We start from the raw sequence: 27,970 nt of genomic DNA on the forward strand, positions 1-27,970 counted from the left end.
AGCACCAGGAAGAGTAATTTTTTTATGTAGACAACTCCAATGCAAAGAAAATTCTCTGATCATCTCTTGAACAATTAGAAAAATTGAGTTTATTTATCCAGTTAAGAAGCCACTGGCTCTGCTAAAGTCAAAGCTGAGATGTATCTCTTTTTGCTGAGAGGGCTGGGGGCCTTTTCTCTGTGTGACTCTAGAAAATGGATTAATGCTACTTATTGGTATCCTGGTGCTTTTAATGGGTTTGATCAACTATGCTTATGCATTGCTTTGAGGATGTAAATATTCTTATGAAAGTTTATATCCATATCTTTTGGCAGACTATTTTCAGCACTAAGATCACTTCAAAACAGCTATATGACATTCAATGAAAAAAGGCTAAAGAAAAGTCAACGTGATTATCTGCTGAGTGTACATGTAAGGACAGTAAGTGGTTTAGATTTAGGTATTTATGAGATAGATCCCTGTTTTCTGCTAAGAATTACAATGTTTTGGCAAAATATGGAGATTTGCCAGAAGGGATAGCAGCAATATATATTGTTTGGCATTTTTATAATTTGCCTCCCACTCCCAAAACATGCTTGTCTTGACTGACTAACCTCTAATCTGCATTTATATTGTTGTATCTTTATCTATTATGCATTACATGCACACAAAGCCAAGTCTCTGATCACACAGAGATGCTATTTAGAGTACACAAAACTTCCCTGGAGGGTTTCCATTTAGAGAAAGAAGCAGATTATCATAAGTCTCATGCAATGGTAAAAATACAAAAGGCTCAGCTATTTCCACTGCAGAGTATCAATGTCATTCATGTGTCCCTATTTTAATATATTCAAGTACAGCAGCAGTCCTCCATGAAGAAATGGGAACAGGTTTCCAAGAACATCAGGTAGGAAATAGCTTTTTTTCTCTCTCCTGCTGTTGTCCAATTTATACTTCAGGAAAGAACTTCAGACCAAAATTTACCATAGTCTGTTATTCAACTCACCTGCAGTTATTACAATTAGTGACTTCAGAAGGTTACATGCTGCCTTACATTTTCAGCATGCTTGGTCTGCACAGAGGGATGAAAAGCAGGCAATGTAATCAAACAATACCATAATAATTGTACAGAGCAAAGCAAAGGGGAGAAACACTATTAAAGCAAAAAAAAAAGTAAAAACTCATTTTTTTCCATGTAAACTCATGCTGCTTACCAATGTCCCTCGCAACAGAACAGCAAATCATAACTAAACACAGGTAACAGAGTCATGCTGAAGCACTTGGGTTTTGGCAAGGCATGGGCAGCAGAAGGGAAATGTGTGTGGGTGAGAGTTTCTGAACGCTGCTGGGTCTTATCCTTTGACACTTAATGGTGGTTCATTTGTGGGAACACACTTGGACATTGGGTTCTCCCTGCAGACTAGATGGGAGCCACTCCAAGGGGAGCTTGTTCCAGTAAGGGCAACATTAGATTAAGGACATCTGTATATAGCCAGCTGGACGCCCAACCCTTGAGACTGCAGGGTTGAAATTCATTCCTCTGGGACTCCATTAGTACCCCTGGCATAACATCAAAGATATTTCTTATGAAAAAAAAACAAAAAACAAAAAAACAAACCAAACAAAAAACCCTCAAACCAAAACGAAAAAAAAAAAAGAGTTAACTAGTTTGCCTTGATAGCCTTAAAAGATATACCACACTAGCCTTCTCCTTTGCATTTTCATTGGGTGCTGCTTGCTCTTCTTCAAGGGGATTGCATTCACTTAGACATGAGGTGTCAAACTGGTCCTCTCCTATAACGGATTCATAAGATGATGAGTAAATAAGCATATTCATTGATCTCTATTGGTCAGACTCTTACCAAAAGAGGTTACCAGGCATGCCTCATTCAGGTGCTGCCCTTAAAGCAAGTTTGTTAGTCCAACTGGCTAGAATAGAATCTCTGCCTCACAATAATTTGCAAGTTGAGACCATCTTTACTAGCAGTTCCACTGGAGGTTCAAAGGCTGATGGCACCAGACTAGGAGTGTTCAGATAGCACAAAACTGGCCCAACACAAATTTGCAGATAGGATGGGCTAAAGTAAACAAACGACTGAATGTCCTTCTCACCCCTCTAGCTGATTCCTTCCCAGTTAAAGCAAAGCACTTATGTCCATATAAAAAGCCAGGAGAACCAAAGTGTTCAGTTAAAGGTCCTGTGCCCATATATCTATGAAAGAGCAAGTGGTTTATGTGTTTTTCTCAACACTGGCAATGGGAGGGATCAACTAGAAGCCTTATTTCTCCCAGCCCTGTTGAAACATCTTGTACTTTACTGAGCTAATGGGTATAAAGAAGCAAGTAAGAGAAGAGAGGTTCTGTGCAAAAGGAGTTTTTCACTTCTGCTGCATCACCAGCCTTGTCTCAATAAGGTCCAAGTCCCCTAAGTCAGAAGAGTACATTTTGTCATCTCAGTTTGTGTGGGCAGTACAGCCATAATAATTGATCTGTACACGAACACGTGCCAAAGGGTATGGTCTTACATATAGACAAATAGGAAAGGGAAAAAAAGGTATTTTGGGAGGTTAAAGGGCAGTGCTGAGTGTTGCAATCATACATCCTATTACTGGCCATCAGCAACACAGAAAATTAGATTTGTTGTAATGTAGAGTGACACTGGCTCCTAGAGCTTTGCAAACAAAAAAGGCTTGTGGCTCTCTTCAGCATAATGGTTCACCTTCTGTAATAAAACAGGGACTACTTTCCCTCAAATGTTGCAAAATTTAATTGATGCTTAACTTCTGGCTGCCAGGTACTCCTTACAATATCATCCACATCAAAGCCCACGTGCCTTTGTTTCTCTCTAGTCACCCTACCTTCCATCAGGAAGAAAGGACACCTTAGGACACCTGCTAGGGCTACAGTCCTGTGATATGCTGGAAAGGCAGCCTGTTGCTCACACTTTCCATGGCTTCTCCATGGCTTGGAAGGATGCTCTACCTATGAAGGGTAACTCCCATTTGATCTTTGCCTCTATTCCAGTTGACTGGAAGGATATCTGGATCATGGATCCTTATCCCTGACTGCAGAGAGTTGCAGGTGATGACAAGCTTGCTGTTTGCAGCCCTGCCAAAGGAGGTACACAGTTGCAGGAAAATGCCTTTTGAAATGGCCCAGTGCAGGTAAGGTTCTGAGACTTTCTTTAATGTACGTAGCTTTTGATATTTTTAGATGTTTAAATTAGCATCATACAGCAGCTGGCATGAACCCAGACAATTCTAGTTTTGCTGCTATCCGCTCATATTTCTGCTAACAAATTCTCCCAGTAACAGAGCCATAAAGCAGGACACAGTCATCACACATACATGAAGACCTTACTCCCCACCAGGCCCTGGCTGCACCCCTTTGTGCCAATACCTTGCACGTTCAGTCTTTCTGGAACGTCACCTTGGTGGTGTGGCTTGGAGATGCTGGGCCTGATCAGACACTTTTGGAGGTATTTTTTTAATGGGGAAGTAGAACCTTTATGTAAGGTGGGGAGCAGCATGAGAAAAGTGTACTTTGGAGGGGCTCCCTTCCATCTCCAGAGACTTTCTAGACTATCACAGACACTGGTATGAGGAGGCAGCCAAAATGAGAGGCTGCCAATAACCTGTATTTGTGTTAAAGAACAAGTGACAGGACAGTTTATCATGAAACCTACAAACAACTTCTCCATTTCCTTCTCCCCACTTTCCTTCATTCTCATCCTCTTCGCACCCCTGTGAAAAGGAGGGTTTCCCAACATTTCAGACATACAAATCACAAAAGATTACTCATGAATCACATAATTCCTCTTAGTTCCTGGAAACTAGGTAATAGTTGGGAAGAAAACCCTGACATTTGGATTTCAGATGTTGTATCTTGAACATACCAGAATTTTCTCTCCTCTTATTTAAAAAATCAAGAGACAGAACAAATGTTAGAGATCCAATTCTCTGCTGCACAGCTGTATAAAAAGGGGCTAATACATTACTGGCTTAGAATAGTCAGTATGAAATGATGGAAAAGGAAACACCTGGTACCTAATGAGATGTTACAAGCTTCTATTTGCAATGAAAGTACACAAATGTAAGAGGAAAATGGACTCATGCAGCCTAAAGCCAGGAAAATCCAACGAGCGAGGATTGATCTTTGGGCCTTCGACATCAATAGGACTATTCATGCACTTAAATACACATGTGTATTTTAGCACCTGGCTGAATTAAAGCCTCAGATAGCAAATCAGGAGATGGCTGCTTGTTTTCAGCCTGCAGAAAAGCCAACCCTTTTTGAGAACTGCACCGATTACCCTAGTTTATAATCTCCTTAATATCACAAGTTCCACAAAGATACATTTTGTTCCCTAGAGCTCCTCGGAAATCAGCTAAACATATGGACTGCTTGCTTACACCTACTACAGAAGGCTGAGTATTGAGGATTTATATATTTTAGTCTATGTGGTGTAAATATGTATAAATTTATATTGTGTTAATTTATGGCATACACTACAGAAGGTTTTGCGTGAGCTACATTGCATTCCTTCCCACGTTTCTGCTGAAATATTCATCTTCGGGTCTTTTTCTCCATGTTTTCCTTAGTCTCGCCACAGATGTTTGGGCAGCTTGTGTTAGAAGGGAGTGTGCCTTAGAAGTACATTTAGGAATTTAGGTGATGAGAATACCAAACTCAAGTGTGTGGCTACAGCCTGATGGGGTTAAGAGGCCTGATGAACACTCACCAGTGTCTCAGACCTGCCTTCTGATACCCAGGCAGGCTTCGGGACACAGCCTGTGAATTAGCAGCACCGAGGCAGACACCCAGCGCACAGAGAACTTCTGTCTCCAGGACTGCCAAACAAGTGCCTGACAAACATTGCGTTCACACACAAAACACGGATACATAAAGCTGCCGTGCCAAAGGAAGGACTGATTCGCGCAAGAACAGGCACCTGTGTATCAACAAACTGCACTCAGCATCAGCACCAGCAGTTCCTCCCATCTGCCTGCACACAGCTCTCCAGAATGAAAATGTATTCATGTGTCCCAATCACTCTGAAATCGATAGGACTCTTGCTGTTGGATCAACAAGAGCAAGGTCAAGCCATTGGGCCGAAAAACAGCCCTTATCTCACCCTGAGCCCTTATCACAATTCTATCAACACAGTCTTTGTGTACAAGGACTGGCAGTAACCCAGAAGTCCCGGTGCCAAAATGCGGCACCATTAAGAGCCTGCTGCCTGTCCTAATATCCAGCAAGAGATATGAATTCATACAGAAAACTTAATTAAAGCATGACCTAATCAACAAAAGTGGGGCCCAACACACTCTTTATTTGCTTAGCATTCCAGTTGTGCATCAACACATTGCATTTCACTAACTTACTGGAATATGAAAATGCACAACTACGTAAATAGTACCAGAGGGAGTTACCTGAATAAATACATTGTACACAGCCAAATAAATCTTTCAGCTCTGTCCCAAATGCAACTCTAACTACTAATTCACAGAGAGGACCGAGTAAGAGGATGTGTCTGCAAATATTTTCTCAGACGCAGTTGTGAACTACTTTGAATTTTGACCCTTCTCCCCAAATTCGCTGTCCAAAAGCATTTCCATGTTCTGTGTTTATGGCAACGTACTGGCAGATCTGAGTCCAAAGTCCAATGCTGCTTCAGATCTCTGGCTAATTCTGGGGAAGTTAATTTCTCCTTTGAGGTCCTCTGGGAAAAATGCAGTTACAGACATTTTTCACCAGTCCTCTTTGCTTTTCTTGTCCATCTAAGATCAGGGCAGGTTTAAGAATGTATTCTGATTGCCAAACCAGTGCTCTTGCCAATCCCATCAGCCACCTCATTTTGCCCTTGAGAACAACAGCAAGCATATCCTATCCCCAAGTGTCTGCAGATCCTCCCCAGATCTGGCCCTGTGCTCTGGCATGGTGAATGCCCATCAACACGTACATTACTTAATACAGGGCTGCTGGTATTTGACAGGGTGATGGTAGAAGAATAAAAGATACAGTAATAAAGATTTCAGTAGAGTTTAATTTAATTTTTCAGGATAGCTTTTCCATTACTACTACTACAGCTTCACTGCGCAATAGCAGAAGAACCAAAAATGCTGAAAAAGCATTTTTGCACAGAGTGGGTGAATAATTCTAATTTAGCAGGCAAAATTAACAGCAATTCAATAAGGGTACAGATTACATTACCATGTTATGTTGTTGCATGAAGGTTTAAAGAGACCATCCATTTTGCTGGTTTTATTTTATAAACAGGCCAACTAAAACCTCATATGTAAAATAATCCACCATGAAAACCACAACCCTCAAACTACTGCCACACTTCTATCTCACCCTTGTTTGCCCAACTCTTTCCCAACCTATTACCCTGCCCTTCTTGTCTCTCATGCTGAAAGGATCTCACAGTGGAGTCGAAAGTTGCTGAATTCAGGGAAACGTCATCAGGGCTGAGTACGGAAATAAGTGCTCCCTGGTCCCACTACATGCTCTTGCCTAACTGACTCTAACTCTCTCCAGCACCAAAGAGCTACACAGCACTGGGAAGATGCTGTTTGGCCCTCTTTTCCTATAGCAACAGAGCCACATTCTAAGCTAGGGTCCTGAAACAGTCCTCAGAGATGAAATAGACAGTAATACAGTTTGGAGTTCTCATATGGCTGATATGCCAATTCTTCTACTTTCCTCCCTTTTTCTTCATTCTCCAAGGATTTAAATACTGACTGAAAGATTAAAAACAACAGAAGTTAATAATCATCCTATCATGCAGTAGAAAAAACAGAACACACTCAATGAGTGTTGATGGCTTCAATACTTCAGTAGGCTGAAATATATTCAGAGAGCGTTTCAGTGAATTTAGGTAAATGGGAAAAATTGTTCAGAAAAAACCTGAAAACAATAAAATTCAAAAAAGCAAAGTCTGATCTTGGATAATTAACAGCAGAAACAGGGCTAAATTGAAATAAATTATTCAGTGCAAGTACTTCAGACAGCTCTTAAGAATAACACATGGATTCATGGCACTGTTTAGGGGACTTTGTGCCTATAAACTAATTAATAGATCTGACTTCTCCATATGTAGTTTTTCCATCTGTAACAGATAAAGTATGGATAGGTTTCTCCATGTAACAGGAAAAATTAAAACTGAAGTTATTTTTGTAAGTTGTAGAATATTCTCTAACTTATTCAGAACGCAAATGTGTGAAATACCATGACAGAATGGAAATTGATTTTGTAAAATGTGAGAGTGAACGACCGCGCTCTGAAACATGTGGTGCAAAGTCACAGACAGGGCGCTCAGCTCCCTTCCCCTCCAACCACCGCCCAGGCGTGTCGCAACCCAAATGGCGGAGCAAAGGCATGAGGGCACCTAATAACCCACTCCTTGCTACAGCCACAGCCAGCCAGCCACGGCAGAAGCATTTCCATCCCAAAGCTGAATGACCCCAAGTTTTTGCCATCCCAGTGCATTGTACAGTTTTGCTTAAGCCTTCGCGAGCTCTTGGACCCTTTGGTTTAATAAACACAGGGGCTGCTCCAGTTACTCCTTGGAACAGCTACCATGCTGTGCATGTAGGAAAATGCTGTATAGCTTCCTAGGGCAAGCAGAGCTGGCATGCAGGATCTTGTCCAGACTTTTCAACTGGTTAGAAATCTGTCTGCAGCCATTCCATCCAGCCCAGGATGTGAACATTGCTAGAACTTGGCTGACAAATAGCTCACTTCTGTTTTTGCAGATACCTCGCATTTCACAGGATTAACCTTGAAACTTGGGTTTCAGAGGCAGCTTCCAAGGTTTTAGTCAAACTAATGTACATCTGTCAGGGTCACCCATGTCCATGTACATTAACTGAATCCCATCTGTGAGGACAAACAGTCACTCCCATGCTTTCCTCTCCCTGCCTGGAGGGCTGGCCAGTGTGGGAAGTTGCCATTCCCACACATATTATCATATGATCTATTTATTTGCAAATGTTACTTAAAATTGAGCGTATTAGCAGAAAGTGTCACAGTCTTACATTTCAAGATTTCAAAAGCAAGAATTGTTGTACAGCCAAGTCAACATCAACATTCATAAAACCCCCAAACCTATTCAGAGGTTCATAAACATGGGCAGTTGTTTTATCTGACATCTTTTCTCCCAATGTGTCTCGTGATTCCCATCAACATGCTGTCTGACAGTGGTGCCATGCCCAGCCACTATCTGTGCCAAGAATGAACACCTCTTAGTCACCTCCCCTCTTCTTATCCCATATCCATCTCCAGCCCATACCTCATCAACCAGCAGCCCAAACATCTGTCCACCTTCACAAGAAACAGCCTCTTATCCAGCCTAATTCCCACAGCTCGATGCCCAGCCATGTTCCTGCCCTAGTCTCTAAATGAAACATTTGCTTGAGTGTGTTGATATCAGATCTCATTATTGACTTTAAGGAGAGCAGCAAGAAGAGTTTCCTCCACTTCATCTTCTCTTGATGAATATGGACAACAAGCCCTGACATTTGACTTTAATTATCATGAATAATTGCAAACTTTTGGAGAAAACCTGGAGTTTCATCCAATATGAAGTTAGGCCTAAACCCAAACTAGATACTCCTTAACATTTTTGGAGGCTGTACTCAGATGCGGGGGTTTGGTTTCACTTCTCCCGTAAACTGATTCTGCACCCAAGAGTGCTAAGATATGTTTTCCTTTTTATTCTAGCATTTTTTCCTCAGATTTCACTCCTTAAGGAGCACTCTCTGCAGACTTGCCTTGTTGTCTCATTTGGGTCAGTCAGAAATACAAAAAACCAATACACATCTACTTTTTTTTCTTTTTTGTGCTGGGATTTGATTGTGGTCTGCTGTTTAGGTTTTGGGGTTTTTTTTGCAAACCAACGTGTCTTTTTTACAGCTGGTATTCATATGTTCCTGTCCTTTCTTTGTAGTTAGGTGCATCTTCCCTTTGTCATTTTTAACATGCTTTTCCCTTTAGCAGGCTAAGAAAAGAGTCTTACATGCAAGAGATCCAAATTTGTGATAGAAAAAGAAGACTATGAGAACATTTCAAAACAAAAAGCAGACAAAGTAGCAAAAGAGCCTATTGTCTCTACCATCAGTCCCCAACTATTTTACAGGGTGCACAGGGTGCTCCATATGCAGAATTGTCAGTCTTTCACACTAATGGTATATCACAAGAATAAATTCATTTGGCAATTAATAAATCCTTCCATTGTTTCATTTACCTTTCTGCTTAAGGAAACAAAAGTTTCCTTGGCAGTCTCTCTGATCTGTATTTAGTACACCAGTTACAGAAGAAGACTGAACAAAGCTGGTAGTGTGTGACTGCTTCTCCAGGTGCCGGCTCTCCCGTGGCTGAGGTGAGGGCACATGGGAGCAAATAGGAATCCTGTCTTCTCAGCACTCATCCTGTGTAGGCTGCTCTTATCATGGAGTCACTGTGCATAAGAGTGAAAGCTGCTCAACAAAACCACCAGCTTCTCCTAACACCACAGGGATACCTCCACTCACAGCTGTGCAGTTAGTAAACACCTGCTTTGATATCACACACTTTGTTGTATGTAAATGCGCAGCCAGCTTGGTTGGATTGCAAACAAACCCAAGCCCAAGATCCTGTTTCTAGCCTCAGCCTTGACTCACTGGCCATGCCAAGGGGTAAAAAAAAGGAAAAATAAAAGAAAACCTGTTCTACCAGAGGACTGGGCTTGTTTCCTATACAGTAGTTTCATAAAGGTGAATCTTTCACTAACCCGGTTGGCTGACACAAATTGTACTAGGAACAGCAGGAGGCTTGTCAGACTGTTCCAGCATACAAATGAACGTAACAGACGGGTAGCAATAAACTCACCTAAAGATAAAATAATGATCTTCAGTCATTGAGAAAGATGATAACTTAACCACAGGATGTATAGCAATTAGCTTCCTCAGCAGCCTACAGAAGCAATACATACAAATTACAATATAATCTTCCGCAATTTGAAACCATTTAGGATCTTTAGCATCGTATACTTGGATCAATTTAAATCTTTAAGTTGCTATCATCTTTCCTTCTTACTCAGAGATAAATATCTCCTTATTTTCTAGTGAAACACAGTAGACGTTGTTTTTATGTGGCCTAACTGTACTCGTTTCTTTCTCCAAGTTAGCTGGTTGAATTGTCATCAGCTCCCCAGGACTGTGGTTGCAAAGCACAAGGAGCTGGCCACGGCAATACCTGTGTTGGATTGCCCCCAGTGGCAAGGAACTGTAAAAGACTTTGGCAAGGACAGAAATGAAAATTTCTGATTGAGAAATAGGTCTGCTAATGGGAGGGAAATAAATAAATAAATGCATAAATAACTCTCTGCATGTGGAAATCTTTAAGCTTTCATCCATTTCTAGGAAACTGGAATGGCAGGAGCATGCCTCCTACTCCTCAAGACATCTGCACTGTGGGGATACAGGGAAACTACTGCAGCACAAGCAAGGTTTTAGCAAACTGAAGCTTGTCAGAATCACACTGAGCTTCCCGTTGGTCTGGATCTACTTATACTTTCATTACAATTCTGTGTTTCTTTCTGCTATTCCCCTCTGGACATATAATACTTAAAAACTAGCACAAGAACTTGATTCTCTGCAGTGTATAAAGTAGCCAAAGTATTTCTTTCTATGGTCTTCTTCTTCCTCCTGCCTTGTTTTTGACTTAGCATCTGGCAAAACTGGAAAAACCCTGGGACATAAAAATTCCCTTAACTGTGAGTAAGCCCTCCTTATTATGTCTTTCTTTACAAAATGGCCTGTCTGATTAATGCCTGTTTGCATGGAAAATTCTCTCCTCTCCTTCACTCTCTCCTGCAACTGCTTTACATTTTAGTGTCTTCTTTGGCAAGGGAGGAAAGGTAGATGCTGTGTTAAGTCATGGCCCCTTTCTGAGATCTGTGGGACTTTTGTTGTTCATTTCCATGGCACCAGGATTTCACCCTTATTCTTAACAAGTACAACCTCCAACAGTGGCCTACCACATCACTTAAAGTCTCTGGAGCAAATCACCTGGCCTAAAGCTACCATTTAAAATACCAGCAATTTTGCAAAAGCCTGTTTAATTCATTAGACTTTCTCCAGTCTATCCAGCCTTGTTCAGATGAATTCAGTAAGCTGTGTTCTTTCATGCTCTCTTGACTTTCAAGTGACAGAAACTTTGCAGACTGAGAATTTACTCCAAACAAGTATAAAAATTAAAAATCCTTCACAACTGAAATCTGAAGCTGATACTTGCATATATGATGATTTTAGAGAGACTGAATCTTTACCATCAAAAAACATCTATTTAAAATCTAGGCCAGGAGAACATCACTTTTTTACAAATCAGTCTTACTTAAGTTTATGGCAACCAGCAGCAGACCTGCAAACATTTATGTATTGGGCAATTACAGGCAGCTGTCAGGACACTCAGCCAATGGAATTAAACATTTGAGAGATTGTGATTCTATGATATAATCTGGTTATGAAGCTAATTACATCCCTTGTCATTGTTGACAATGTATTATTATAGAGACAAAAATCTTCCTTCTGCTAGTCAAATTCCATCAAAGAGGTATAGACAGATAGAAGGAAAGAAAACAAAAGAAATCAAAACAACTTTATGCTCATTTATGAAATGACTACCCGAGTCCAGAAGAAAAAGAAAGGAAACAGTCACACCCAACAAGAACACCGAAGTTCCCCCAAAATGCTAAAGGAGATGATACATGGATAAAAAGGTATACAAGGCTATTTTCAATTAATCTGTGAATAATCATGTAAAGTTGAAACTTCCAGAAAACTAGCACGGAAAAAAATTATGAAATAAAATCTTGAACATAACACAGAGTTCCAGCTTTGCAAGTAAGGCGATACATTCCAGTACACCATGCAGATGCCAAGGGTTCTCTCAGGCAAAAGCACATCTCTTTTGAGAATCAGAAGTCCTTTTTAGAAGCAACAACTGAATTCACTACCCCTTGTGATCTGCAGTCTCCTAGTTCCACATGTGCAGCAGATAATACAAAGCAAATTATAAGTCTTCTATATTTTCCATGATGTTGCTTAGTTTGTATGCTCAACCCTTCGTTGCTGATTTTAAACTTCTTTGGAATGAAGATTAATTTCTCAAATTATTACACCATAAAATCGTGCATGCCCTGAAAGCTATGGCTTATTTTAATAATGAAATTAAAAAAAAAAAAAAAAAAAAAACAAAAAAAAAAAACAAAACCCAACCACTATCAAACATATTTCTAAAGCAGTAATTGAATTTTTGATTTTTTTCTGACAACAATAAACCCCAAAGTCTAAGGAGTCTCTTTCTTGCAAAACTGAAATTTTAAACAAGTCCAAATTTTTCAAGATCATAAGTTACTGCACTCATAGAAAAATTTCAGTGACCTTACTAAAAATAAAAACTTGATTATTTCTATTTGGAGAGAAAATTGAGCGCCAGAAGTAATGCACAGCAAAACAAGTAACTTTTTAACACATACACAGACACAATTCTGAAAAATTTATTAGAACAATGAGAAGCTCATTATTTTAGAGCTTTTGTTCAGCGAACTACTACAAAATGAAGGACAAGGAAGTAGCTACAGAAAGATTCTTTCATGGTTTCAGAATTAATATTCTATGCTGGCTCCAAAGACAGTGCAGGTCATGCCACAAAGTTTACCTGGCTGCCCTGACTCACACATCCTTATGGCAAAGTGTAAGGGCAGCGACATGGTTTGCTCCTACTGTTACTTTAGTATAGCATGTTTTATTTGTTCTTGATTTATCTAAAAGTGGCCTGGGCATTCAGCTTGACTTCTATTTGCCCCATAAATGAGAAAGGCATTTAACTTTCTTTTGGTATAATTATCCTCATCACAAATAATTTCTTCTAGCCCATGGCAGATGGACAGTAGAGATAGGAAGGAGACCAGATTTCTCTGTTCCAAATAATGCTACTTCCTCAGTTTTTTATATTGATACTACTGCTAATGTTTTCTTTCCAAAGCCACAGGAGAAGCTAGTAACTGCAAAGAATAAAATGAAAACTGCATTTAGAAATGGTATCCTCTTCTGATCAGAAACCAGTCAGCCCATATAAATTGTACCTGTGTCTTTGAATTTAAAATGTGACTGTACTCATTCTCCAGAAAGCATAATTGAATTTGTAATTCACAAAGCAAAAGGGGAAAAAATGGTATGTTAATGTTCCAGCCCCTAACAACCTCTGTGAGTGTTTTAAATCTGGAAACTGCTATTCTTTTAAGCAAGACTACTGGTTTTGGAAGCAATACAGGTAGACTGCACTTCAACTAATTTGTGTATGATTCGTATTCTGTTCACTCAGAAATTCAATGTAAATGTAAGAAACTTTAGGGAAATCAGGGCAGAAATGTGCCCAAGTATGCTTATGATGATCAGGTTTTAGAAAATAAAAGTTGCATGTGCACCTCAGTCACTTTCACACCCACAAGACAACAAAGCCTGACTGGCAGTGCTGGCAGCTAACTTCTAATGAGCATTAAAAGTGTGATAGAAGATAAATCAATATTTTTTTCTGTGAATAATAATCTTATTCTCTCACCATAGAAATGTGAGCTGCCAACAGCTGGGCACACATATAACCTTGAAAATGCCATTCCCTTTAATGGTTGTAAACCAAAACAATAAATCATTTCAGTAAGATCATTTTCTGTCTTCTGCTTGTTCCTACAAATAAAGAAAGGCATGGGCCTATCCCATTTTCAAACAAAAACAAAACAAAATTATTTGGGGATTTAGCAACAATAATTTAATTTGTATTGACCATGCCACAACATAAACATTTTCCTCAAAGCTGAAGCAAAACCAGCTTACACATATTTTCCATGTGTGGGGTTTTTTTTGTGTCTGCGAGCTGCTGAGACTGCTTTCATTAAAGCAAATTCAAAAAACCCACTTCCCATTTGAATCAGAGTTTCATATTTAAACTGCAGGATTCCTCATTTAATGGTTTACTTGTTGACTGAATTAATATGGATGTTAAGCAAAGGTGGGCCAATCAGGAAAACAGAGTAAGAGGACAGGGAACACATTAGAAACAGGGAAAAGTGAGACTGAATCGGTATAGTGCCAGAGCAAAGAGATACAACGTGAGAATGTGTACTTTTTTTGTCCCCTTTTTTCCATCAAAATCAATTTGTGACATACTTCCATGCCCTATGAAGTAAACACAAGCTTTGAGGCAGGACTCTGAGAACAACCTTCCTTAGAGACACTGTCAGAAAGTGATAAAAGACAAAGTACACGAGTTTAAGCTGTGGTAGCAGGTCTTGGCACTGTCAGTGTACGCCGTTCAAAAATCTGCATTAGTGAAGCCAAGTGTTTGCTTAAAATGTCCTTGCAGTTGATACTGCAGCTTTTTTGTCTGTGAGCTCCATGGTGGGCATCCTCTTGGAAAGATGGTAGGGTAGGTGGGAAACTGGGTGGTAATGCTGGTGCTGCAAAACAAGCCACTTACCATAGCTGGGTCACCAGGACCAAGAGAGCTCCTCATGAGGTGACACTGACAGATCTGTGAGATCCTCAAAAAACACAGCAGGAGGGTACAGAGAGTACATATGGCACCTCAACCATGGGCTCAGCATCCCTGCATATAGAGCTGAAGGGCTGCTCTAGACTCCATTCTATCCCACCCTAAAGCTCTGTTGTAGATGCCCAATGTTTGCTGGACACCCAGGAGATTAAGGCACTTTTGAAAATGTGTCAGTCAGGATCTTTTAGTAGCCAGTCTTTTTCTTTGCCTTAGGCGTGAGCTTGGTACAATTGTTACCTCTGAATGCTCCTCCCATTGCAATAGAAATCACTCTACTGACTCAACGTAATAGGACCTGAACTTGCTGCTGTTTTCTGCCAAGAAAGCAGAATCTTTCAGCTCTCTGTGCACAGGAACAGAGATGTTAAAATTAGCCACAAGCAGTATATTGCTCCCTGAATACAAGAGAGAGGTACTGCAATTTCCTGCACAAAGGCAATCAGTTAAAACATGAATCCAGAAGTAACAGATTTAAAGGAAGTGTTCTCTGGTTTGCTAAGACAACTATCGTGCACGCAGACATCACACAAATAGCAAAATGTGTATGTTCAGGTTTTGTTTGAGAACCCCTGTGAGGTCACAGCAGATAGCACTCTTACTTATTTCAGCATCTTAGAAACAAGCACTGAGATGCTTTCTAAGCTGTGAGGCACAGAGCATATAGAAAGGTCACTTTCTATGTCTCTTATTTCTATCTCTCTCTCTGCTGGTGGAGTAGCCATTTCAGCTGTTCCTGCTTCAGTTAATCCCTGTCCCATTTCCAAGGCCACTGGAGGAGCTGAGTAATTTCCACCAGTGCAGCAGGTTCTAGCAATCGTTGTTAAAGAATGAGGAGGTAGAGAAGAAGACACCCTCAGAGTTCCTGCTCAGTTGGATTCTGTTCAAACTAACTGTGAGACATAGCTGCAAAAAACAGACCTTACAATATCCCAAATAGGCTGTTTCTGCTTCCCATTCCTAGGCCAGCAGAGGCGCCTGAGTTATGACATTCACGTGTTTTACCATGCTGGGGACTGGGGACAGACTGTGAAATCATAAGTGTGTAGTGAGGACACTGACTCCCATCTCCATGTGCTGGTTCAACTTGCTAATCTGCAGAAAAATGAGCCCAGCTAAAAAGAAGAGGCTGGAAAGGTGCTGAGGGCCAGAGCTCACATGAAGACAGCCTGGTGCAGCCAGGATGGGGGTGGTGGAAAGTAGCAGAGGGAAGGCTGGGAGTGCAGACTTCCCATTGTGGATAGGCACGCTGGTAAGGTTGGTACGGACATTAACAAAACTGTAGCACTGGTGAGTGCAAAGTCCTAAGGGCTCTTTCCCTCTCCAACTAAAAGCAGGTGATATTTTTAAAATGCAGAAGATACAGAACCAGGAGCAGATGCAGAATTTATGAGGGTTGGTAAGAGCTTTTTGTCTTCCTTACAGACAAAGCTCTGTGAGCAGCAGATCCCATGAGTACCCGCATCTCAGGGCTTCCTTCTGCCATGGGCACTCAAAGGTCTGATGGGTTCTGGGTCCTGCAGCCTGGAAACCTTCTTGCTGCCTTCTCCCTCCTCCCTGCCCACCTGCTTTCAAGAACTTAAGACACTTAATAAACCCTATGCCACTGTCAAATTTGGTCAAAACATTCTCTACGATCATAAAAGATTTGTTTCAGCATATGGAAGGAGAGATTAACAATTAATAGTCTGTCCTACTGCATAATGACTTTTTTGTTAGGAAGCAGGTATAACAAAATTATATAAACACATTCCTACTCTATTAACAACCACTTACAGGACAACTTATGCTTCTGGTTATATAGCTGTAAGCACAGAACCACTCTGATTCACCACTTAATTTCAGTGACAGTGAGGAATAACCTGAAGCACCAAACCAGGCATATACACACCACCTAAGTACTGCAGTTCTCTGACTAGCGGGCAAGAGTGTATGTTTATCAGAAACAATGGGGGCAGCACATATTAAATCTTTGAATGACTCCTCACTTGTGTCTGGCAAATTAAAACATCTGAAATAGCAGGTTAGAATTAGGAGTACAGTATGGCATGCCTTAATTTTCCCTTTTTAGTAGCACACCAGAAGTATTTATATATATCCTAGAAAAAGCTGTACTCTGTTGTCTGAGGTACAGCATTCTCACAGGACATTCCTAATCTAACAAACATCACAAAGTGAACAATGCAGAATGAATTTCCTTTGTTACTGACTACTGCTACATTATAATAAAAGAATTTTAAATCTGAGTTCATTTTGTTCAGCCATTGTTTTATGCCTAGTTTCATATTCTATTGGATTAGAACAGATTAATTTGTTTGAATTTTCTTCCTAGACACTTTTCATGTCCTGGCTCAGTAACAAGGCTTCATTTAAAAAAAAAGAACAAAGTCTCAACATCTTCTATAATTTTTTCCTTCATGCTACAGTTGCTTTAAAAAAAATAAAAATCTTAACAAGTTTAATATTTGGACTTATACTAGCTGGCAAAGTAAATTTCTCAGTAAATGACAACACTTCTTCAGATAGTTGTCTTCAGCCCATTTTTTAACACTTTATACCACTGCATTGCCACAGGCCCCAGATCATTTATTCTAGCTAGCTAGCTGAATTCTTGCTTCTACCTCTGTATTGACGGTTCTGACAGGAAAACCTCTGTTACTGCCAATGGAAAACCAAGATGTGACAAAGTTGAAAAAAAAGCTTTATGAGCCCTCTCTGAGACAACAGCGCTAATGTCCCCTATGAAAGCAGGGAAGCCAGTCCCAGACGTGCAGCTTTTCCTGACTGTAAACTGGGGGAACTTGTGCTGTCACACCCTGGCAGGTGCTCAGCTGCTGGGGCAAACCAGCAGCCTCTCCTTGTCTGACCTGAGGGCTCTTAAGAACACAAAACTCCTCCCAGGCAGCCTGTGTATCTTCTGTCCTTAATCAAGTGGGTTGCTGCCCTTTCATTTCACCAGCTGGAAGCCAGTAGGCAAGTAATGGGAAGCTTCCTCCACAGCAGGTCCCAGCTTGTGTTGTTCCAGTCCTAGGCTGGGCTGTAGCAGGAAGAAGGAAATGGCTGAAACTCTGTACTTAAGGAGAACAGGGATGGGTTCCCCTCCATACCATCTCAGGCAAACCATTTATCCTACTTTCCAGCTGCAAACTAAAGATGACTGCTTTCATCTGCTGTTTCCATCACAACACTCTTCCAATGGTCACCAAGACCTGGTGCAATGGGGCCATGGTATTGTTTGGAGTCTCCCAGTCCTACCCTCATACAGGCAACAATAACAACTGGAAGCAAAGGCATTCTTATGCCAGGTCACTTTAAAACCTGTGCACTGAATGTGAGTGTTCTCCAGTAGATTCAGTGGGATTTCCTGCAGCACATAGAGCAGTGCACTTTTACCCACAGTAGGTGGCATTTGCACTAGCCTGGTTTTCATGAAGATCTAGCTGATTCCTTCCTAATAACAAAAGAGTGATCTTGAATGACAGGTATTAGCCAATAAATTAATTAACCATACTGATAGAAATTTTGGGAAATAATATTCTAGGATAGCAACACAAATAAAGCTGGACAAACAGACCCAGAGAAAAGTGAGTGACTTGCCCAGAAATGTGTTTTCACAGTATTTAATGGTAGCAAATGTTATTCTGGTACAGGGCAAAGAAAGAAAATTATAAAATTTACACACTAAGCCTAGAAAACTCAACAACCATGTCCCTGTAACCATTTAAAAAAGTCATTAGTTCCTTTCCCGGTAAAAAGTAACACTGAAAACTCCCCACGCTCTAGCACAGTAATGGCAGCAATTCCTTGGCATCCTGTTCATGGATCACTGTCAACTTTCTGAATGCACTCTGGGCGACCACACCGCCTTGTAACACCAACCTTTTAAGGCAGCACGGTATTGCAATCCGGTAGTGATCTGTGAAGCATAGCGGAGAATCACTGCTCTTGATAATGAGACTTCAGCAGATCTCGAGTGGACTAATGACAGAGCTGCCTACACCCAAGGTCAAATTGTTCTGCTGGCAACAATTTTGGTATTTGATTTCTAAAGCTGAGGCAAGTGGAATGATGACGAATCCAGTACTTCTTCACTTAGAGGTTATTCACTTAAATGTCAAACCACTAACTTCAGCTGTAACTCCTGGGATTTGACTCGGTGGTTCAGTCTAGAGTGTCTTGCTGTAGCAGTGGCAGCCTTGAGGAAAGCAACGAGACTTATCCTAAGTCTTCTCCTGGAATCAGATTGCACAGTAGCAAGGAATTCCTGGCACTGTGGTACAGTAAACAGTTCTCCTATGTCCAGGATATAACACCAGAACAGATGATAATAAATAAGCCACTTCAACAGGGCTGTGAAAAATGATCCATGACATATCTGTAACATAGCAAATGTCATCTCAGAACGGGCTTGTCTGGATGCCTACAGGAGAGCACCAACTGTCTGGCTCAAATTTGCAGGCTCCTCCTGGTAGGGCGCTGTGAGCAGACTGGTGACTGACTAATTCCGCACAGCGGTTCCCTACCTACGGAGCACTCGCTCCAGCTATTAGTGTCACAGCGTATCAAACGGGCTGTCACAAACCTGTTTATCACCCTTTCCCAAACTGCAGCAGGTATCCAGCAGCAGCTATTCTGTATGGATCTATGCACACAGTAAGTGTAAGCTCTCTGGTAAGCTGGACCAGTGCATCTCATTCAGGACAGAATTACAACCCTCAGGTATCCTGAGATCACCACAGATACATGGGATTAGAAGTGCAGCTTACTAAATTAAAAGTCTCTCTTCATGATCCCTTTAAGAGCAGTTCACAAAAGCCATCTCCAGCCTGGTGAGACCATGTTTCTTTCTACAGGCAGTGGAGAAGTGACCCTAAGGGAGAACAAGGTCATCCAGAACAGAAGCCCAACCTAACCATCCCAGAGGCCTTCTCTCTATTCACTGCTATGAAGCCTTTGCAAATACACCCTCAATTTCATGCTGTCAACTCCTAAGACTTGATCTCAGAGTCTTTGATTTGTTTCTCTTGAAGGCCCTTTTCTTTGAGTCATTTAGTTTTCCAATAATATCATATATTTGGTAAAATACAAACATACATACATATATAATTATTATAAAATACATAGGCCTTGCTGTTGTGGAGAAAACTTGAAAGTGTGAAGTCCAGATTAAAAAAAAGAAAAGTGGAGAAATCAAAAGGCAAAATAAAACAAACAAGATATTACCGCAGCTTTTTTTAAAGCCAAGCTCATGGCATGTCATGCTGTGACAGTAGCAATACTAACTTTGTTTTACTGAAACAGTCTAAGAAATAATTTAAAATTTGCAAATTAAATACTTACATTTGCCTTGGGTCTTTTACCAAAATTTTCCCAATTTTTTTTACATTTTAAAGGTTAAATTTATAAATAAAAACTTGTCTTTCTCAAATTCCCACATTTATTAGAACTTTATTTGTCATTTTAAGACAAAATCAGCTTTTGACAGCAGATTAGGGAAAACTCTGCCTCCTTTTAATATCTGCACACATAAGAATTGTAATCAGTTTTCCCAAAACATTATGAGCATTGCTAGTGACTGACAGTCACAGTTGCTTTAAGTAAAAGAGACTTCCAAAAGGTGTAAAACTTTGCTCATTCTCAACAAGCTTCCAGTGAAATGACCATTTCAGAAGCCATTTACATATCTTTAAGGTCATGTCTAAAATTCTGAATGTTGCTCAGAGAAAGAAGCAGTCTTAAGTACATGCTGCCTTGTTAGCTGATGATTTATGCAACATGATACTAATATTCTAGGTCAGTTCCTATTTTCCTTCACCTGGATAATATTCATGGAATTCCTCTTGTATTCTTCTATAACCACTAGAGGAAAAGAGGGAAGTGCTCCAGCAATTTAGAATAATTCACTTTTCCAAAGGAACAGATGATTCAATACCTGAAGTTTACCCTACAACCCCTACATTTGAGGTGAAGAGGATTTTATTTTTATTTCACTGTTGGAGCTCTTTGAACTACCTCAGACTAGATTTTTAAAAGTTATTGCACATGACTACTTAACACCCATGTTCTCTAGTAAGAGTGAATTAATGGCATTCATATTTAGTTCTTGGAAGAAATTTCACAAGGGGATCCCCCATACTACAGGCTGGCATTCAGCCAGTAGCAGTAACTTGCACAGCACATGAACAAGTCTCCAGCTCATGATCTGCAGACAAGGAACTGGCACTTCTGGGAATGCCATATCTTGCCTGGGAAGGCAAGTCCTAGACTCTGCCTGTTACAATCTCTTCTTTGTCTGGTGGAGCTTCAGGTTACAACATCAAGAGTTTTCTAACTTTCTGTAGCATCACAGGAGGGGAACAAAGGAATAACCAGTACAAACAGGAATTTTTCTGTTTTCCTGACTCCGTGTGCTCTGTATCTTAAATGTCGTACAACAAAGACCCCTAGCACATGGGACCACAGGACATAGAGGAGATGAGGATGTAACACAAGGTCTCTCTTCTGCCCTGTATTTTTCACATATAACTTCTGTAGTATTTTGAGAAATAATAAAAATACCCATTTTATTTGACATCCTCTGTGGACCACAGAAGTCTGTTTTGCATACCAGTGGTTACTTCTATTAGGAAATCACTCCACATGCATTCAGTCTACATTTCCTTACATTAAGCTATTGATCTTTCTTCTTAGTTCCAACCTCTGGTTTGTACAATTCACAGCCTTCTGGTTTTTGGCATTAAAATCTGAAGATGATTAGCAAAGCATTGATGTAATCAACTTTAAGCTATTTAAAATGTATACAGGGACATTTTGTTTTCTGTTACTTTTTCTAGACTTATTGTTATGGTGAATAGCATTCTTTATTTACTCTCGAAGGGAAGATGAAGAGTCTCCCAAGAGGAAGAAACAACTTCCTAATACAAAAATAAAGCACTGTAGAATACAGTCCTGGCCCATGTATAAACAGATAGACAAGACATCTAAGAAACAATGGGAAAATGCTTTTTCCCTTGGTAACTAAAGGTCATAAGCAGTGGTGTTTACTACTCCAGTTTTTCCCAATTTCCAGGGTGGAAAACAGAGGAAACTTATCTCCAGTCCAGTCCCCAAACACATCATTTGATCTTATTGTACTACCGAACCCTACAGTAATCTGTGACCCATAACAGAGTTTCTGTGCACCCATACACACTCCTAGCAGCAAGACCTTGTGGATTGTCATGTAATTAATTTACCCATATTCCATAACCTAAATTGGTATTCTTCATACCAGTGGTTAATATATAAACCTGACACAGAAACCTGACAGAGAAAGATCTCAAGTAACTGGTAAATACTTGGTCTGCTTAGCCACAGTGGGCTTGGGGCTGCCACAGCTGTAGGACTGTCTGTATGCAAATAAAAAGATGCCTGAAAGGTTAAAGTGTGTATATACCATGTCAAACAGCCCTGCTATGAAAGAAAATATGTGGGAATATGAGTATCAAGACAAGGCTATAATCCCAGTAGGGAAGTCCTTCAAATGTGCAGAGTCACTCAAGCAGCTGGCTGCAAGGGCGGGATTTGGTTCAGGATTAAGGCACTTAATATGCAGTCAGTGTGTGAATCCCTACTACAGTCAAAGGAGACCTACTGAAAACAGTCAACGAAGCTTAGAGAACTGCTCTGCTGACAGCTGAGAAGTGTCTGCTCCAAGGTAAGCTAAATCACATGATTTCATAAACTCCACTAATTTAACTCTCATTGACTACAATGGCAACTGAAACAGGAACATGACTTTGGTTCTAGAAATTTATACATAAGTATCTACAGTTACAGTTGTTCTCTAAAAACCTCATCTAGAGTTTTGATCTGGGACAAAATTCTGCTCCAAATGGCAGGAGGAACTCTACATGGAAGATGACTTGCAGAACCAAAGGCTGTGTCAGGATTGTGAGACTTAACATTTGGATGCACATGGTGAACAAAACCTCTGGGATCATCAGCAACTTGCTGCAGATGTTGGCTGCACCACTCCAAAAGACATAAACATAGAAAGCTGCTTGCTTCCAGAAGACTCTGGTAAAGAGGCACTCACATGAGTGACTGTAGTTAAAGCAGCATTCTGAACATTTCCACGGTTGCTGGGTTTGGCCATGCTGACTTAGACTGACAGTCTGGTCAAAGATGGACCAAGAGTCCCATGGATGCCTTCAGATGCATGCAGCTGTGGGAACACAATACTAGGTACTCAAGTCTAGTGAACTGCTGGAGGCAGCATCAAGGACAACGTTCCTTTTACCTCCAGTACAGCAGGACATGAAGAGGCCTGCAATGTGTGAACGCCATTTCTGCACCTACACCTCCTGCTCTGTGACAACAGCAACAGTGGTTCTGACCAGAGTTCCCAGATGCTGAATTCACAGTGCTACCCACAGCTGCAGTCCCACTGAAGCACGAGGATCAGTATCTAAAGCATCAGGGTAATCTAGGGATAACTAGATCTAGAAACATACAGAAAAAGATCAGAAGATGTATTTGAATTAACTGGTTCCTCCTCTTCCTTTCCTTGCCAATCCCCTTCTTGCATGAGAATATGTCATCAGCCTCATAATTACAACACCCACATCCCTATTACCATAAGAAAAAAAGCAAAGTAGATGCCCTTTATGTGCCCTTTCCAAGTCCTCTGCACATTTCCTTCTACTCCCCTAGACATGATGGGCCAGAGTTAACCTGTTTCCTCACCTGATGAATTTGTGACAACTCTCAGCAGACACCGTCTGCAAAAGCCTTTTCCCTGCAACACGGCAGAGCCAGCCTGCAACAGATCTATTCATAGAGCAAGAGAGAAAAACCTTCGCAGGATTGGAGGCTCCTAGGTGAGCAGCGACAGTAACTGATCCAAATGTTTCCCTTGTATTGTATGATCAGCAAGAATGTGTGTTTTCATTTGAATTTTCACCCTTTGGTTTTCTGCATCTGGTAAATACTGGCAAAGTAAATGTTAAGATGTCAGCTCTCTCTTCTAAGAAGTGATTGACAGTCCCTGAGTGCTCTGGGCTTTTTATAACCAATGTGACTGACAGCTTTTAAGTGGAAGCACTTCGTGCAAGTTTCAAATGTTAGTTGTCTGCACGAATAACACGGAATATTGGCTTTTCTTGTATCTATCTAATGGCATTTCCTCCTGCGCCAGCAGCCACTCTAAACCCTCAGTTGTTAAAAGATGGGGAAAAAAGTCTGTGTTCTCTGCTCTGCACATTTCCAAAGCTCTCAGTGTAACAAAAGGCAGAATAAACCAATGCCTGTACTTTAGGTTCTTGCATTTCAAAGCAGTGCAGCTAATAATTTATTTCTCTTTGCATCAGGCTTAGCTAAAAATCATGGTTCCATGTACAGTAATATTTCTATTTTATTATTTTTAAGTACTCTGCACCAAAAAGTTTCAAGAAATCCAACAGTATTATTACTTTGTCAATGCACTCAATCAAAGTGCTAGCAACCATGCTATTGAGTCCAGGATATCTCTTGCCTTGCCCCTCCAACAACTAAGGAAAACAGATGCACTAAATATTAGACACAAAATTTAATATACATACCAGAAATGTACATGCTACTTCTCAAACAAATGTGCCAAAATTAGCACCTTGTACAATTCTGCACTTGAAGTCCAAGCATAGATATAAGTCAAATTTAGGGAATTTAGTGCATGAGAAATGGTTTGATTAAAGGCACCTATTTTTAGTTGGCAACAGGCAAGCAATTTAAGAGTTGTTAATAAGCACATTTCAACTGTGAGAGTAACTTGTAAAAATATTGCTAGCCCTTCTACACAGAAAAGAGACTAAAGGTTTTAACAGTGTTCATTTACTGAAAAAGTTTCCCAGAATGGATTTGAAGTAGAAGGAGTTGAAGGACAACCCATTTTTCAAAGCTACAGAAATATCCATCATTTCATATATACTTCTACACTGAAGGACTTGAATTTCATATTTCTTCTACACTGTGTAACTCTGGAAATGTTTTCAATGTGAGCACTGCAGTTTGAAGCAATCAAAAACATCTTGTGCTTTCTGAATAAAGTAAGGATAGAGGCTTTATATAAAGGTAGGCCACTTGAGATTAAAAAGCCCATTACCACAGAAAAACCAAAGAGTGAGATCCCTTTGTCCTTAACCATCACGATGACGATCAGGTGAAGGCGCACTCCCTCGATTCTTCCACTTTCCAACACTCAGTGCACAGCCTCCCTATCACCCCTATCCAAAAGTCTGCATGCTGCCTGACAGCAGGGAAGGCACAGGCTGAGCCACCAGCCAGCAGGACAGAGTCACACCGTCCCTAGTGCTGTTCTCCCCAGACTGGCACAGCCCTGCAGCTCACGTGGATGATGCAGGGCACATACAAGAGAAACCTGCTCTTCAATCCCCTCACAATTTCTCTTTGCTGAAATGCACCCCTCTGCCTAGAAATACCTTGGGGGCTCAGGAAAGTGAAGCTGCAGAGTTAGAGAAAACAGTGTGATACTATTTAGATTTTGCCACACCATCCTAAGAATACTGTTGGAATGTGGAACAAACCTTTCCAAACCTGTAAACAACACGTTCCTCTTAGTGGAGAGCCTCTGGCCTCCTACAAAAGAGAAATCAGTTGTATACTATATGATATTCACCTCACTTTCATGGCTAAGGTGCAAGAATTTTGTAGTTACCTTTTCTTGTTCGGTTACATTACTTCAGTGCTTTTTTTAAAAAGAAACCTATGTAGCCATAATTCGTTAACTGTACAACATAACCTACTCAGAGAATAATACAATTTCCTCTCAGCTTCTCATTTTTCTCAGCTTTAATGCAGCTGTGTAAGATTCTCCCCTCTCCAGAGGGCAGACAATAATCAGGTTAGGTTGGTATCTTTATGAGACTGACCTTAAAGTTCACTTAATTTTTTCTCCCATCCTCTCCCAACAGCCTTTCTTAAGTCCTTTCCAATACATTTTTTACTGTTGAATACACCTAAAAATAGAAAATGGAAACAGATTAATAATTTTACCTCAAAATTTATCAGTGTGCAAAATAAACAAATTACTGCTCAGCAAATGTAGAAATATACTTTAATCTTTAGTACCAACTGTGTTCATTCATTTGCTTTCTTTTTGTACAGAAAAAAAATTTTCCTGGTAAAAATTAGAAAAGAGACAGAATACTAGTTTTATTGTATTTAAAGAAAATAAGTGAAGTCACTTAATCCTTCTATGAAAAAAAAACTTCTCTAAGTTTTGAAGAGCAATGCTTCATTTATACTGGTTTTAGGTACTATAAACAGTTAAGAATTTTTGTGTTCTCTCTGAGTAATTGACTTAAACATGCACAGCAACATCGATTAATCTAAGCCACATAATTTCCTGGAAGTGTTTTCTTTATATCAATGTCTTTCAGGCTGCAAACTACAGCCCAAACAGAGCTAGTGAACGTTCTACAGAACTACAAGTTATTTTCTCAAATTTCCAAAACCTCCTGCTCCCCACAAACAAGCGGTAGTAAAAGAGAAAAAAGTATGTCTGCACTTGAGTGGTTTAAAAATAAAGGAAAAGGAAAATTTTCCCATGGATATAAGTGTTTCAAGTTTCTACATCAAGTAATTTGAATTTAGAATACTTTCAAGTTCCTTCCTCCTCAAACTGTTCACTTCATCACTAATATGCACCACCTGCATTTTTAGAGGCTGGAAACCCAGGATTAGATCTGACAGCATGCATTTGCTAAAATAACACATTGATATATTTTACTTGTTATATTAGCTAAGATTTAACTAGCAATGATTTATTCCCGAACATTGCACTTGGCATTTGCTAGACACACTGAATACCACCAAGGTTAGCTACAGGGCAGTAGCTGTAACTCCAACCTTCCTTCCAAGAGAATACGATTAGGATGAGGAATCCATACTTTGGATGATTACAACACAATCAGCAAATAAAACGCTCTTCTGAGATTACTTCATTATCCCTCTAGTAAAATAAAGAAGCCCTAGAAAATACATAATGTGAAAAAGAAAAGATAATTCTAGATTTTCACAGAATTCTTCAGCTTACCGTAACAAAACTTCAGTTACGGAAAAGTCAGTGAGCTGGTCAGTATCAGAGCATGAATTCCTGAGCCATGAAATGGAGAAGATAGAGGCTTCTCAAGCCCAGCAATGCCAGCTTCTAAAGCTGAGACTTTCACCTTTATATAATGAAGCTGGAAGAACAGGTTCCAGCTACTGCACTCAGTAAGAAGAGAACGTCCAAAGAGATCTGGTATAAATAAACATGGAGTGAAGAAATTTGTCCTTGTTTTGTGGTGTAGCCATGTACTGCTGCACAGGATGGTTCCATACACCCCCAAGTATGTGACTTTGGAGGAAGGTAGGTTTATATACCCAGTATCTGTCAGGTACTCTGAATAGAGCATGTTATCACTTAGTTTTGTTCTGGTTTTTAATAATGAAATTCCCTTCATTCTTCAGAGTGGGTTTTGTCTGGTGTAATCCAGTATTGTTCACAGTGACATTTCTGCAGGACAGCAGGGTTACACAAAGGCTCTGAGGCCTTCCTGGCTCAGTGAGGAATATGTTGGTAGGGCTGCAATGAGTCGGCCTCTTTGGAACTGCTCAGGGACCAGGGAATTACATGAAGAATGTCTGCAGTGACTCAGAGATGTTGTGCTTGCAGAGGTAGTTGGGACTAACCTTTCTTCGGTGAATGCCTGGTGATGTGCTTAAGGTGCAGCAGGGATTAGGGAAAATAATCTTAAATTGACAAGGGATGATCTGGGAAGTTCAATAACAAACACTGGCAGTTTGCAACCTTAACAAGAAAGATTTATGTTATGTAAAAGAGAGATAACATATATATAATTCAAAAAGGTATCAGAAAGCTAGGATTTCAAACCACTAAGTTTTTTTTAAAAATGTTCCTGCTTCCCTATTCTCTTCTCTTCTACATATCCCAGATCTGTCATATCTGTAAAAAAGGAAATAAGAGTAAAGAATTCCTATCCTTTGGGAAAAAATTGAGTTAGTGTAATGCAATATTCTCTAGCTAGCCGTCAACAGCCATAACAACTGCTCAGCTGTAACAGCTTCCTGATCCACTTTTCGAGGAACTCATTCTTGAGCTGGCATATTCTAGTGGTGATACCTATGCTCAGGGCCTCTAGAACCCAGTTTTAAAGTGGTAGATAACTTTAGCTCAGTTACATTTTCACAGGCCTATGAATAACACACTACAACTCGACCCCATGAACTGGATGCAGTGATTATTACAAAGCCAAGCTGTCTCTGTAGAGTTACATTTTCTTTATGCAGCTCCATTGAAGATCAAGGGTTTTTTTAAAAAAAAATATTCCTGAGGAGCTCTCAATCCCATGGTGACAGG

General features: G+C 40.3%; 1 protein-coding gene across 2 annotated transcripts in view; it reads right to left on the reverse strand.

The window, feature by feature from the left end:
- The window catches only part of ATXN1 (ataxin 1), a 368,814-nt gene that overhangs the window by 274,987 nt on the left and 65,857 nt on the right, over positions 1-27,970 (reverse strand). The window contains exon 5 of one of the 2 annotated variants that reach the window (XM_058027067.1): positions 25,479-25,565. The exons of the other annotated variant lie outside the window; for it this stretch is intronic. The gene's annotated coding sequence lies outside the window, so the exon portion shown is untranslated. The remainder of the gene's footprint in view (positions 1-25,478; positions 25,566-27,970) is intronic. 2 annotated transcript variants of the gene reach the window in all.

Source organism: Melospiza georgiana, chromosome 1, assembly GCF_028018845.1.
Source record: "Melospiza georgiana isolate bMelGeo1 chromosome 1, bMelGeo1.pri, whole genome shotgun sequence".
NCBI lineage: Eukaryota > Metazoa > Chordata > Aves > Passeriformes > Passerellidae > Melospiza > Melospiza georgiana.